At 49.1% G+C, this 13,458-nt stretch overlaps 1 protein-coding gene across 1 annotated transcript in view; it reads left to right on the top strand.

Moving 5' to 3' along the window:
• Positions 1–13,458, top strand: part of PTH1R (parathyroid hormone 1 receptor) — a 439,604-nt gene that overhangs the window by 134,933 nt on the left and 291,213 nt on the right. The gene's annotated exons all lie outside the window — the stretch shown is intronic.

The following is a 13,458-nucleotide window of genomic DNA, read 5'->3' as shown; positions in this document are numbered from 1 at the left end:
TGGCAGGAATTCTGGAAGTACCATTGGAAGTCCTGGCAGGAATTCTGGAAGTACCATTGGAAGTCCTGGCAGGAATTCTGGAAGTACTATTGGAGGTCATGGCAGGAATTCTCAAAGTACCATTCGAAGTCCTGGCAAGATTTCTGGAACTACAATTGGAAGTCCTGACAGGAATTCTGGAAGTACTATTGGAAGTCCTAGTACCGTAACTGACAGGTTATATAGATTCTGGGCTGTTCATCTTCTCTATACCAAATTATTTCCACACTTTACTTGATTTGCAACTTAACAAGTCTGAGATTGGTTGGTTGCTGTATAAAATGACATATCACAAATGTATTCATACAAACTTTTAAAGTAATTACTTTAACTGAAAAATGATTTACAATAATAATACATAAGTGAACTAAAACATGTTTAATATTTTTTTAAATGTATCTATTTATAATTTTTTTGCTTAAAAATGAGTGTTAACTCTCAGGAGGTTCATGAGTTGTGGAGCTTCTGCTCTAAAAGTGGAGCGGCGATGGGTGCAGCACAGGTGCCAAGTCGATACATTTTACAATTCCTCTGCAGGCAATATAGCTGATTTGTGTCTTCATTTTTATTTCCTAGTAATATGTAAGATTAATATCACTATTGTGGCCGCTGTGTAACTCATTTTCATGCAAATGAAAAAACTCTCTGCAATAAATATTATTAAATAATGATAATGTGCTCATTGTCATTCGGTTTATGATGCCGTACCCTCTACTGTTCTTTTTTATTATTAGTGCCCTTCTGGGACAGATTTCTTGTCTGCATACGGTGGCTTTCATCTTTTTGTGCTTGCACATAATTTTACATACAGGGATTGTTATAGAAACACATGACTCAGAAGTCTTTGTTGCTTACTTGGATCTCCTGGAAAGACATTCTGTTGCTTGTAGTTCATCATCATATGGGAATCCAGATATAGACTAACCCTTTTTAAAGTTTGGAGGTTTAGGGCCAGATTCTCGTACATACCGTCGTAACTCTTTTGAGAATCTGGCCCTTAATCTTTTATATACCCACCTCTCCTTACTCACCCTCCTCATCGAAAAGTATTTAAAGAGAACCCCCATTTTTGTTGAGAAAAAAATCTTCCCCCTCTGGGTGATCTATGTATAGTGCAAGGATTTGAACAAACTTTGTTGCAGATTTCTACCTTTTGTTATTCTGAAGGAATTCCCTGTGTGTGTTTGTCTGTGTCCATGTGGAAAGTGAATCTAATGGGAGCCGTCCTGGCAGGTATTCTGGGAGTACTTTTGGAAGTGCTGGCAGGAAATCTTAAAGTATCATTGGAAACCCTGGCAAGGATTCTAGATGTACCTTTGGATGTCTTGGCAGGGATTCTATGAGTACCATTGGAAGTCATTGCAAGTATTCTGTGAGTAGTATTGGAAGTTCTGGCAGGAATTCTGGAAGTATCATTGCAAGTCCTGGCAGGGATTCTGGAAATATCATTGGAAGCCCTGACAAGGATTCTGGAAGTACCTTTGGAAGTCCTGGCAGGGATTCTGAAAGTACCTTTGGAAGTCCTGGCAGGAATTCTGGAAGTACCTTTGGAAGTCCTGGCAGGGATTCTGAAAGTACCTTTGGAAGTCCTGGCAAGGATTCTGGAAGTACCATTGGAAGTCCTGGCAGGAATTCTGGAAATATCATTGGAAGTCCTGACAAGGATTCTGGAAGTACCTTTGGAAGTCCTGGCAGGGATTCTGAAAGTACATTTGGAAGTCCTGACAAGGATTCTGGAAGTACCATTGGAAGTCCTGGTAGGAATTCTGGAAGTATCATTGGAAGTCCTGGCAAGATTTCATCATGATCTATCAGCTGCTGCACTTGCAGGGTTCAAATGAGGAAAATTGCAGGGTCTGCATCCCTTTAGACGTGATTTCCTATTGGAAGTATCTCATCAAAAATGAAATTTTCGTTGCAGGTGATGCTAGCTATCTGACTTGTATCTTAGTACAGACTTGTAGAAAAATCCAGTTTCAGGCACCATTTCTAGAGCTAAAACGCATGAAAACTGCCTCAGTGTGGAAGAGGACTTCAAGTAACGCCATGCTGTATCGCAAACAATTGCCTGGTCATGAAGGGGGGGGGGGGTAAACCTTCCAGAGCTGAAGTGGTTAAGGTTCTGTTCAAATCTGGACATCGCAAAACCGAGGGCAGAAATGTGCGTTTTTTTTGCCTGTGCTTCTGAAAACACGTGACACGCTTGTGGTGCCATTATTTCCAAATTGCACCCCAAGCGCATGTACCAGTTTACGTGTCTTCCACGTGACAAAAACGCGCAAAAGTGCCCGTTGCAAAAAAAACGCGCTCCCAAATATTCTGGTGAAAATGCAGAGCAACAAAATGTTAAAATCAAATGCTGTACAAACGACTTTCGGGAAAGCTTTTATAGCCCCCTTTAACTAAGAAGAAAGTGACACACTTGTGCGCCGCGGGGAACCCGCGTCAGATTATTTTTTTGTTTTGGAGAACTTTATATTCGCAGAGAGAAAAGTCTTAATGCCGCGCGTGTGTTTCCTGCCCAGGGGGCCACTTAGGAAATGAATAAACTTTCGACTGCCCTTAACTGGGATTTGTACGGTGACGCTCTGCCGCGGATTCGATAAGAATCAGGCGATGACATCGTGTGTCACACTGAACTTATCTAAGACCAGAAGATTAGAAATTTAATTTTGGAAGAAAAAAAAAGATCTGAGATAAATCCTGAGGCTCTCTCTTTTCCTTTACAAATTATATAACGATGTGACTTTGTATTACGTCCAATATAATTGTATAATATGTCCTACATTCAGCACAGATGGACCCCCACCCTTCAGCACAGACCCCCCCATTCCACACAGGCACCTTCATTCAGCACAGACCCCCCCTACAGCACACATGGACCCCCTTTAAGCACAGACCCCCCCCCCCCCTTCAGCACAGATGGACTCCCCCTTCAGCACATACCCCCTTCAGACAGCCCACGGCCGCGAGACTCTTCAACACCTTCTCGATTTTCCAGGGGGGGTCAATTGCTCCCCCTTGCCCTATGGAGAGGACGCCCTTGAGAGCAGGTACACAGCAGCAGGGTGCAGGGCAGGAGCAAGACTGTGTGGACTGTAACAGAGGAACCAGGCGTATGTAAAGTCAATATTTACATTTATTAAGCATAGTGATATATAAATACATAAACACCTCCAATACCAAACAGTGACAACAAACCAAACAGTGACCCACAAATAACAAACAACTATATACAGTAAAAGGGGAATACCGGAATCGTACACATAGCCAGGCCAGGGTCATTCACAGGAGATCAGCAGATGGGGGCAAGGAACAGGACAGGACAGGGAGAAGGTGGAAGGGATCAGGCTGCAGGGCAGGGATGCAAGGTAACAGGAGAGACAGGATCAGGATCGAGGGTCACAGGGTCACAGGATCGAGTACACAGGTTACACAGTCAGGTTCGCAGGTATGGGTCAGGGCACAGGGAAGATACCAAGGCAAGCATGTGAATGCTTGCCTTGGTATACACCTGGCATACACCTGTAATCGGCCTCAGGTGATGCCTGATCATAGGAGGTAAACGAACATATTCGCCAGCACACCGTGGATCGTCGATTACGTCCAAAAATGTTATGCAAAACAAACATCACAATAGTGAAACGTTTCGAGGTCACACAGGACCTCTTTGTCGGGCAGGTGGACCTCTTTGTCGGGCAGGTGATCGTAGGAGGTGTCTGCTCCACACTGCCAGGAGACACCCGCTGGTGGACATTGGTACTGCAGGCCAAGGATCTAACAGTGCCACCAGCAGGTGAAACCTTTTCATGACAGCTCCCGACTGTTAGGAGACACCCGCTGGTGGACACCAGTACTGCGATCCACAGGACCGACAGTGCCACCAACAGGTGAAACCTTTCCTGACAAAGACCAGGAACAATGGAAAGCAGAATCTGGTGGCAGTAACACACTCGGGCAAAAGGCACTAGTCGGGTAGGACTGTTTATTAATAATAATAATAATAATAATAATAATAGGACTTAAATACCCTCCCAGCAGCCAGCATCAGGTGGAAACTGATTACTAGGATCTGCTGGCCGCTAGGAAGACGCCCGCTGGTGAACACTGAAAGTACAGCCTTCCGCTCTGGGGAACACAGTGTAACCAGCAGGTGATCCAGGTCCTGACAACAACCTGCACTTACAGAATGTCATGGATATGCAATAGTCTGGCAGCTTACCTGTTTCCATCTGTCCATTAAGAGGCCTGACTCTGTTCTGGTTACCTTCTTATTTCCTCTCCTTCCTGTATGGCCCCACCCAGGCCATCCCAGGAAGTCTATATTAACCATTGCACTACAGGCCTGCAGTGCTGTTCAACAGTGTTGTTTGCTCAAGTTCCTGTCTGCAGTGTGCTACAATGATCTTCCTGTGTATCGTTTTTGGCTCGTCCCTGACTTCTCCTGTTTGCCTGTGCCCTTGACCTTTTGCCTGTCCCTCGGTTACCCTAATCTGCCTGTTGCCCTGACCTCAGCTTACCCATCACTACCGTTTGTTCTGCCTGCTGCTTCCTCTCTCTCTCTGCGGAGCGTGACCTAGGGGATCCCAGGGGTCGCGACCTGGATCCAGCTGCGGCGAAGGCCATCCTCACCACTAGAGGCTCTGGTGAACACAAAGCTGGGTCTTAGACTCCGCGTTCTGGGCGATCTTGGGTTCGCTTCCTCTCTGATCGCAGCAGTCGGCTATAGGGTTCACTACCCTGTGGTGCATCCCTGACACCCACGGGGTGCACTTGCCACCTGGCCACAGGTGACCTGACACAGAAGTCCTCAGTCTCCGGGTTAAATGACTCTGGGCATCAATGATCCTGGAAGACTAAGGCCATCTTGCACTGGAAATTATTATTACTTGCACTGGAAATGATTAAAAAAAAAGATGATTTAAATTTTTTTTTTTTTTTAAAGCAGCTGCTGCCTGGTACAAGAAATAAGGATATGTAAGGTTCTCCAAGGAGTTGGATGACCTTCAGCAATGCACTTTGCCTCTGCTGTATACGATAAGATATATGAACTCATACAAATCATTATCACACTGGGTATATTCATCATAAGATGATTAAATTGGTAATTTAATAAAGCTGGAATTATTATGTAGAGCAGTATCGCCGTGACATTTCTGACATCTGCCAAGTCCCGAGAGCCGGGACCCTTCCTACGGGGAAATACATAGAATTATCTCTCCATTGAATCGCGGTATGTCAGCCCGCCCCCGGGGCCGCGCTCCTCTCATAATATTATCCTTTCCTTTCCTCCCCTCCACGTGGCCTTTTAATGAAAACAGGAGGATTACGCAGCCTTCGTCTGGGAATATCGCCTAATTGCCACAATTTCTCCCGGAGATTACGGGGGCCGCGCTTGACTTTCCTTTCGTGCAAACAAGAGCCAATAAAGCCGCTAAAGTATTTGTGGGATAGATTGCCGGGATTACCCAGAGGGCTTTGTTACGGTACGAAGGTGTTTTGTCGGCACTTTAGGGAGAGCTTTACCTTTTCGATTGTTTTGCTTGTTCTATTTATCGTTCGTTGTCAGAAGACGTTTACTGTCAACAACGATCTTACTAAGCTCCAATCTACTCCGCATGGATTGAGGGCTTTGAAAGCCTTTGCTGTATAGTAAAGGAGACGTATACGCCCAGTGGCGACTGGTGCTCAAATTTTTGGGTGCGGGGCACAAATAAAAAAAAAAAAATCAATTGCAGCCACTGTGCCATCAAACGCAGCCACTGTGCCATCAATTGCCGTCACTGTGCCCATCAAATACTGCCAGTTTGCATCGCCCAGCACTTGCCTGTATCGCAGCGGCGGTATCCTGCACCAGTGGCGGCTGGTGCTCAAAATTTTGGGGGGGGGGGGGCGCAAACGAAAAAAAGAAAAAAATTGCAGCCTCATTATGCCCATCAAATGCAGCCACTGTGCCATCAATTGTCACCACTGTGCCATGCCATCAAACGCAGCCACTGTGCCATGCCATCAAACGCAGCCACTGTGCCATCAATTGTCACCACTGTGCCATGCCATCAAACGAAGCCACTGTGCCATCAATTATCCCCACTGTGCCATGCCATCCAATGCAGTCACTATGCCATCAATTCACACCACTGTGCCATGCCATCAAACGCAGTCACTGTGCCATGCCATCAAACGCAGTCACTGTACCATGCCATCAAATGCAGTCACTGTACCATGCCATCAAATGCAGTCACTGTGCCATGCCATCAAACGCAGCCACTGTGCCATTAATTGTCACCACTGTGCCATGCCATCAAACGCAGCCACTGTGCCCCTCAATTGTCGCCACTGTGCCCATTGTCACCACTGTGCCCTTTGTCACCACTGTGCCCATTGATGCCACTGTGCCCTTTGTCACCACTGTGCCCATTGATGCCACTGTGCACTTTGTCGCCTCTGTGCCCATTGTCGCCGCTGTGTTCTGTAAAATGCACTTACCTTACTCCTTCCACGTCCTTCGATGTCTTCTTCAGCCAATCAGGGTACCGATAACCAGAATCGGGGAACCTGATTGGCTGAGATGGCCATCAGTCTTATCCAAGGAACACACCCCCCGTACGTCCCGAGGATAAGACATCCGGGAGCCGAGGGCTGTACTCGGAAAGCCGATGGCTCTGATAGGCACTTCCGCACAGCGAACCAGCTGCCGTTATTCAGGTGGCCGGCGCTCAAGTTCCGGCCATCTCAGCTGGCAACAATAACATACATTCATGCAATGCATGAATGTATGTTATTAGACTCAGTGGCAGGCGAGATCCAGAGCGCCCTCTTTGGACGAACCGCCACTGTCCTGCACGCTCCTCGATGTCTTCTTTCGATCTCTCTATCAGGCGTCCAAACACAGAGCCTGACGTTTCAGCCAAACCCTACGCCCTCCTCCACCTTCCCACTCTCCTCCACCTTTCTCCTCTTCACCACCTTCCCACTCTCCTCCACCTTCCTCCTCTCCTCCACCTTCCCGCTCTCCTCCACCTTCCTCCTCTCCTCCACCTTCCTGCTCTCCTCCACCTTCCCGCTCTCCTCCACCTTCCCGCTCTCCTCCACCTTCCCGCTCTCCTCCACCTTCCCGCCCTCCTCCACCTTCCCGCCCTCCTCCACCTTCCTGCTCTCCTCCACCTTTCTGCTCTCCTCCACCTTCCTGCTCTCCTCCACCTTCTTGCTCTCCTCTACCTTCCTCCTCTCCTCCACCTTTCTATCCTCCTCCACCTTCCCGCTCTCCTCCACTTTCCCACTCTCCTCCACCTACCAGGTCTCCTTGACCACCCACTCTCCTCCACCTTCCTGCCCTCCTCCACCTTCCCGCCCTCCTCCACCTTCCCGCCCTCCTCCACCTTCCCGCTCTCCTCCACCTTCCTCCTCTCCTCCACCTTCCCGCCCTCCTCCACCTTCCCGCCCTCCTCCACCTTCCCGCTCTCCTCCACCTTCCTCCTCTCCTCCACCTTCCCGCCCTTCTCCACCTTCCCGCTCTCCTCCACCTTCCCGCCCTCCTCCACCTTCCGGGTCTCCTCGACCACCCACTCTCCTCTACCTTCCCGCCCTCCTCCACCTTCCTGCTCTCCACCTTTCTGTCCTCCTCCACCTTCCCGTCCTCCACCTTCCCGCTCTCCTCCACCTTCCTCCTCTCCTCCACCTTCCCGCCCTCCTCCACCTTCCCGCTCTCCTCCACCTTCCTCCTCTCCTCCACCTTCCCGCCCTCCTCCACCTTCCCGCCCTCCTCCACCTTCCCGCTCTCCTCCACCTTCCTCCTCTCCTCCACCTTCCCGCCCTCCTCCACCTTCCCGCTCTCCTCCACCTTCCCGCCCTCCTCCACCTTCCGGGTCTCCTCGACCACCCACTCTCCTCTACCTTCCCGCCCTCCTCCACCTTCCTGCTCTCCACCTTTCTGTCCTCCTCCACCTTCCCGTCCTCCACCTTCCCGCTCTCCTCCACCTTCCCGCTCTCCTCCATTTTCCCGCCCTCCTCCACCTTCCTGCTCTCCACCTTCCTGCCCTCCTCCACCTTCCCGCTCTCCTCCACCTTCCCGCCCTCCTCCACCTTCCCGCCCTCCTCCACCTTCCTGCTCTCCACCTTTCTGCCCTCCACCTTCCGCTCTCCTCCACCTTCCTGCTCTCCACCTTTCTGTCCTCCTCCACCTTCCCGCTCTCCTCCACCTTCCTGGTCTGCTCGACCATCCCACTCTCTTTGACCATTTTTTTCATGCATTTGAAATCACATCTGTTCAGAGGATCATATTGCTATAATTGTGTCTCCTGTAGTGCCGTCGCTGCTTTTATCGTAACGCTTTCACCACGGTGCGCCACGTGCATTGCCAATAAAGCCTTTCATTTTATTCTATTTAGCACACCATTATTACCCCCCCCCCCCGTGTTTCGGCCCTGCCGTCGGAAGAATTTCATCCTCGGCACTCCAAATAGATGGTTAATGTAGCGGAAAAATTGCCCAGGGCTATTTTTATGTGACTTTTCTCTGTGGACCAGCTGGTGAGAATGGCATGGCAGGGTGTAGATAACAGACAGGAGAGGTGAGAATGGCATTGCCGTGTACAGATAAAAGAAGTTTACAGATAATTCATGAAGTGTGACTCTCCCGCCATAACTGACTAGTCTAATAGCCGGCTTAGAGGATTTACTTTATCTGCCAGGAATTTGGCTTATGAGATAAAAAGAAAAAAAAAAATTGAGCTGAGCTGCGGGGAGCGACGCTTGTGTTGACCTGTCGCCTTTTCATCTGGAAGTGAAACATCTTTTGAAGGATATGCTGAATTTTTTAGGTAACACATTTTATAAAACCAGGAAAACATTTTTTGTCAGCTGTCAGAGAATCGCAGAAAACTGAGAGCAGGAAAAAAAACTGATACGCCGCCGTAACTCTCTGAATCTAGCCCATATTATTTTAACTTGAAAACAACAAATGTCAGAAAAGGGTTTGATGGTCGTTCAGAAATGCAGGGAAAGACCCAAAAACAGTTCGGCTGACCTTGGCAAACCTCAGAAACTGAGTCTTTCCGAGGTTTGTGGTGCATCTGCTGCAGAACACTAATCTGTGTCTGGCCGCAAATTGGGTAAACGTACAGGGAGGAACCCTCAAAGACTGACAAGCTCATGGCTATGCGGCATCTGTCACCAGACTACAATAATGGGAATTTTGCATCACTGGAGTGGTGCTCAGACGACCCTAGACCTATACAAAAGTCATAATGTAAAAGTTGATAGGACAGGTACGCGGTTTGACATCCGGAGAACGGGGGAATGATTCTGATTACTCCGGGATAACATTTTCCTCCGGTGTCCTCAGAGGAGAATTGGTCTTTCTGCTCTATACTGTTCCTGGTCTGGACCCCCCCCCCCCCCCCCCACACGGGTGACTCCACTCTCCACTGTCGCCCCCCCCCCCCCCCACCACCGGTGACGCTGCTCTTCAATGTCAACAACCCCCCCACCCACCGGTGACTCCGCTCTTCCCTGTCTACTGAACCTGTGCTATTTATAGGAGGAGAGCCTAAATTATTCATCATACACAGAACTCCTCGTCTTCCTCCACCTGCCTTCCTCATCTCCACTCTCAGGCCCCGTACACACGGCCGAGGAACTCGACGTGCTTGGCACGTCGAGTTCCTCGTCGAGTTCTGGGATGAAGCCGCCGAGGAGCTCGGCGGGACGCCTTCTCCCATAGAACAACGAGAAAATAGAGAACATGTTCTCTATTTTCTCGTCGAGCTCCTCGGCGGCTTCATCGAGCCAAAACTGTACAGACGACAGACTTTCTCGGCAGAATCCGGGTTTTGACCGAGTTTCTCGGTGAATTCTGCCGAGAAACTCTGTCGTGTGTACGAGGCCTTATAGAGTATAATCAGTGGGGTGAGATGGGGGTCAGTGATATCCAGACCATTTTATGTAGACACAGCAGAAGTATCAATGAGATCAGAGCTATTGATTGGCTCATCAATTCTTCCGTCTGTCTGTCCATCCCTCTATCCATTCTGCTATCGCTCTGTCCATCCACCCACTCTTCCATCTGCCTGTCTATCTATTCCTCCACCTGTCTGTCCCTCCATCCCTTCCTCCACCTGTCTGTCCCTCCATCCCTTCCTCCACCTGTCTGTCCCTCCATCCCTTCCTCCACCACATGAGGGGTTCCCACCATCCCTGTGCTGATTTCCCAGGTCTATACACCCGCTGTGCCCATTATGAGGGGTTCCCACCATCCCTGTGCTGAGTTCCCGGGTCTGTACACCCGCTGTGCCCATTATGAGGGGTTACCACCATCCCTGTGCTGAGTTCCCGGGTCTGTACACCCGCTGTGCCCATTGTGAGGGGTTCCCACCATCTCTGTGCTGAGTTCCCGGGTCTGTACACCCGCTGTGCCCATTATGAGGGGTTCCCACCATCCCTGTGCTGAGTTCCCAGGTCTATACACCCGCTGTGCCCATTATGAGGGGTTCCCACCATCCCTGTGCTGAGTTCCCGGGTCTGTACACCCGCTGTGCCCATTATGAGGGGTTCCCACCATCCCTGTGCTGAGTTCCCGGGTCTGTACACCTGCTGTGCCCATTATGAGGGGTTCCCACCATCCCTGTGCTGAGTTCCCGGGTCTGTACACCCGCTGTGCCCATTATGAGGGGTTAATTTTGTTTATTGAGAATCTTACAAACAACAACATATACAATAAAACCATAATAAATAAGTAAAAAATATTTACAAAATAATTGAATATAAATACAAACAGAAAGAACAAGAACAAAATAAACATAATCCCTACGAGAAGCCAGACTAAGAAACATCACCGTCACCATGCATGGAGCCTTTTATCAAAAATATATTTGATCTGAAAATCTAGGGGAGTGAATCAAGAATAGAAAAAGCCGCACACCCCGAGATCAACAGGCAGCAGCTACAGAGTCCTGATATTCCTCCACGCCTTTATCCAGGCCTCCTGCTGCCACCTGTTTTTCTCAAGACCCTGAATCTTCCCAACCTCACCCAGAATATCCTGCACCACCACATCGACAGGGAGGATTTTACTCCGCAAGGATACCTGACACCGTGCACTCCATGTGAAAAAACGGACTACTAGACTAACTAAAAAAAGTGTTTCCAAATCATAATCCCGATGAGTCTGGAATGCCCCATACACCCACTCTGCATAACTCATATGGGGGAGGAAGGGTATACTCAGAGCCCTCCCCACCCTCTTGTACACCTCTATATTGAAAGGGCACTGAAGCAGAAAGTGATCCATGGACTCCACCACTCCTCCACACTCCACTCTCGGGCAGCCCCGATCACTCATGGAAAGAAACTTCAAGTTGCCCTTTACATATAGTTTCCCATGAAAGGCAAGCCAAGCCTGATCCCTAAACTTCATTGGGATTCTCTCCAAATTAATCAATCGCAAACCCGCCCCCAAAACCAGGCTTGGGCAATCCCTTAAGGCCAGTGGCTCGCAAAAAGCAATGCTCATGATCCGCTTCTCAAGAAGTTTCCTTGGAAGGGATCTAACTTCTCCTGCCGTTACTTGCCACTGCCGAAGCATTTTCAAACACGGGGCAACATAAGCCGGGAGCTTGTCATGCTTGACCCTCAGGCTTTTCACTGGCCCACCATTTTCCCAGTCTCGCAGAAAGGGCCTAAACCAGGACTGGAAAATACCAACCCACCCAGGCGGTCTCTCTGCCAACATATTACCAAGATTGTACTTTACAAACATCAGAGAGAAAAAGACTACAGGGTTGATCATCCCTAGACCACCCTCCCGCCTAGGAAGGTAAGTCACATTCCTTTTGACGAGGTTTATTCTGTTCCCCCATAACAGCTGGAAGAAACAACTATAGATCCTGGTATAGAGAGAAGCTGGCAAAATGCAAACAAAACTGACATACAGAAAAATCGGAATCAGGTAAGTCTTGATCAGGTCAACCTTTTCCCTCAAGGAAAGCCGCCAGCCCTTCCAGCTTGCCACCTTGGCATCGGCATTCTCCAGCCTGTTCACCCAATTTGCATGGCCATAGTCACCTGGGCCGAATTCAATGCCTAGAACTCTAATTTTTTGTTGGGGCTGCGGGAAGTCCTCCGGGAGAACAAAGCTCTCACCTTCCACGCCCATCCAGAAAGCTTCACACTTGTCCTGGTTGACCTTTGAACCTGATGCCTCTGTATACTGCCTTATCACTGAGACCACCTCCTGCGCCTCCCCAGTCCCAGAGACAAAAACAGAAACATCATCAGCATAGGCCACTACCTTCAAAGGAGGCTTACCAGCGATGCCCAAAGGTACCCCGCACAATGGTCCACTCTCTAGCCTTCTGACGAAGGGGTCAATTGCAAACACATATAGCAGAGGACTCAATGGGCACCCCTGACGCACGCCCGAGCCAACCACAAAGGGCTGCCCGACCCAACCATTAACCAGAGGAAAGCTTTCAGCCCCTTTGTACAAAATTTTGAGCCAATCAATGAAACCCCCCCCCAGGCCATATTTGCCAAGAAGGAGCCATAAGTACTCATGATTAACCCGATCAAAGGCCTTAGCCTGATCCAATGTCAGCAAAAATTTACCCCAACCAGCAGCCCTACAACGTTCCAAGGCCTCCCGGACAGCTAACAATGCTGAGAAGGTGCTTCTACCTTGGATCGAGCAGTGCTGGTGGTGGGATAACAAACTGCCTGCCACTGGTGATAATCGCCAGAAAAAAATCTTTGCCAGTATCTTTCTATCGACATTAAGAAGGCTGATGGGGCGCCAATTCTCAATCATCGAAGGATCTTTACCCTTTGACAGAAGGATCACTGCAGATTGCCTCATGGAGGGAGGGAGAGAACCCTCTTGTAAACAGCCATTAAAGACCTCCGCAAGGTAGGGAGCCAGGATCGTCTTAAAACATTTATAAAATTCGGCTGTCAAACCATCTGGCCCTGGTGTTTTCTTGATGGCCAGTTTCTCAATAGCCCGGATTACCTCATCTGCAGTGATTTCATCTGTCAAATTCATCAAAGGAACATTACTTTCCAGTCCTGGTGTAGAGTCCAAAAAACCCAACATCCTTGTCCGATCAAGGTTCCTTCCTCCCAGGAGATCGGCATAGTATGACCTGACAACCTCCAGGATCCCTGACCTAGACTTCGTCAGAGAGCCCGTACTGTCCTTCAGGCCATTGACCGTCTTAACTGCTACGCTCTGTTTACAGTTCTGGTAAGGGTCAGGCGAATGGTATTTCCCGTAATCCCTCTCCTGAACCAAAGAGGCGTGCCGGTCATATTGATGTCTCCTAAGGAGGAGCTTCACCTCAGAGATCGCCCCAGAATCTCCTCCATTCGAAACAAGGCGGTCAAGTTTCCTCCGCAAACGCTGGTAGGCGATATACTTATCCTGCTG

The sequence above is a fragment of the Rana temporaria genome, chromosome 5 (assembly GCF_905171775.1).
Source record: "Rana temporaria chromosome 5, aRanTem1.1, whole genome shotgun sequence".
NCBI lineage: Eukaryota > Metazoa > Chordata > Amphibia > Anura > Ranidae > Rana > Rana temporaria.
This window is presented reverse-complemented; position numbering and strand designations above follow the sequence as displayed.